Source organism: Ornithodoros turicata, unplaced genomic scaffold (genome assembly GCF_037126465.1).
Source record: "Ornithodoros turicata isolate Travis unplaced genomic scaffold, ASM3712646v1 Chromosome32, whole genome shotgun sequence".
NCBI classification, from domain to species: Eukaryota; Metazoa; Arthropoda; class Arachnida; order Ixodida; family Argasidae; genus Ornithodoros; species Ornithodoros turicata.
Genome location: NW_026999357.1, coordinates 1574496 through 1576833, shown reverse-complemented (window position 1 = coordinate 1576833; position 2338 = coordinate 1574496).

Below are 2338 nucleotides of genomic sequence, written 5' to 3'. Positions count from 1 at the left end.
GTCACATTTTCTTTATAATTTCAGTTGTTGAGCACTCTTGATCACAATACAGATGGTATTGTCGCACTTAACATCAGTGCTCAAAGATTGGGAATACGTTTTTGATGGGATTCTGCAACAGCATTTTCCCTGTTACTCATGGGGAATTTCGGTACTTGCTCGGTATTCGGTTTTCGGTATTTGCATGGGGTATTTGCTCCCACTAAGAGCTCGCAAGCTTTTATGCACAGCGGTGAACATTGTAGAAAACATGCGTCGGTGGAGAGGAGGAAATATGGAAGCTTCTCCAAGGTGACCTGACCCGTCCTTGAGACTGATGCAAGTGAAGGAACAGGTGATTCTGGAAGGATCGCTCGCTGCGCGGCGTGTCGTGGATTTCAGCCCATCGTTCAACTCCGCGTTGCCTGTTGTTGCTGTGTGGTCGCTTCAAAGATTGGCAATATGATTCCGAAAACCTGGGAAAGGCTAGGCGGACGGAGTGTTTGTCTGCAGTGATGTATTCGTTGTTGGATATACAGAACGTAAAGAGCACGTAACAGGACGTCTCGAAAGGCACACGCGACAACGCTTGTGAGAGAGGCCTGAGCTGAGCAGCACTCTGACTGCATGGAGGACACTCGAAAGCTTGTTGGAACGTCTACGCGTCAGACTCGAGGGGCTTACATCAGAAGGGAATTTGCAGACCATCTCAATGACGATGAACGCTGAATATCAAGTGACTGTGAAATATGCAGATTGCTGCATAAAGGGAATGTCAGTTCTAGATTCTCCGCAGGATCCATGCTTGATGGCAACGGCTACCACTCAAGTGCCAGCTTCAACGAAGCGTGTACTACACGGGCGTGTGTCTGCGGTTTAAGCGTCAACTCATAGTAGTCCCGCTGGGATTCGGCTGCACAAGCTTGCCAAGGCGACAGACATATCAGTGATTTTTGGAAAGGAGCCATACATTACACAATCGGATAAGTTAATTTACTTGAGATCGTTACTGGACGAAGCAACTGCAGAAGCCATATCAGTTTTATCAGCTTCGGAAGCGTGCTGAATGGACTCCATGGAAGTCCTGTTGGAAAGATTTGGAGACGAGCGTCGTATTGAATGACAGTACCTGACAAGCTGATGACACTTCCTCGAGGGAAAAATGCCAAGCAGGTTCGAGCGCTCAGGAGCAAAATCAAACGTTTTAGGTGTCAAAGCATTGTCTATGGAAACGGACTCCTTTCCCCCCTATAATGCTTACAGCTACCATCCTTTCCACGTTGCCCACTTAGGTGGCAGTGGATTATTACCATCAGAAGTCAACCGCTCGGCTCAGCCGGTTTGAAGGGCGACGGAGACGGGACAAGTGTAGAGTTGAGACTACTGGGTGATAGTTGGTTCGAGCTATGGAATTCGACGGGGGAATTCGAAAGTTTATCCTACTTGAAGTCGAAACATTGGAACTTCTCAGGTTCACTCGATGAACCCATGAGGACAATGAGACGGGAGGGGTCAAAGGCATGGCCCTCGAGCGTAATCGAAGAGTTGAACTGAAAGAGAAGAGTCAAACAGCGGATTCAAGGCACTACGGGCAGAGTCCCTTCTCTGCACCAGTGCTCATGAAATGGCGAATGAACGCTCATTCTGCTACGCATCGCAAACGCATCACGGGGCTATGCGACGCTGTGATCCTTCTGGCAGAAAAGGAAACCATTCTAGCGGCTCAAGAGCAATATTTCTGTTGTAAGAAAGGGGGTCATCGTGCAAGAATGTGCAGGGGAAAATTTCCTGGTCTGCATGCAGGGGAGGTACGCAAGATTCTTTTTTTTTATTCTGTGTTAGTGCCGCGAAGCGACTGTGGTTATGAGCGGCGTAGAGACGTGGACAGATGGAGAGAGGGCAGCAGAAAGGAGTGAGGGGACAGGGGGTTGGTATGCGTTCTGGTATGATTTCATCTGAAACTGTGCCGACACTCGTTTGGAAAGTTTTCGGAAAACCCCGGAAAACCTCAGACAGCGCAACCGGCGACAGGGTTCGAACCCGTGTCACATCCCAGTCTGGGCGTGGAAAGCGATCATCTAACCACTATGCCACTGCAGCTGGTAAAGCTCTATGTGTGAACCTTTGTGGAAACGAAATCGGAAAAAAAAAGTCGGAAGAAGTCTACAGTACTAGTACGCACATGAGTGGGAGTAACTAAGACATCAAGATAGATCCTGTCGTATTACTTCAGACGTTCACAGCAGTGATGGCCACCGTCTATACTTCAGGGAACCATTGACGGAGGAAGACAAAGAAGCCTCGTGCGCGAAGGCATTGCCAGAAAAGTGAACCTTGTTTCCGCAGGGGCAACAGATGT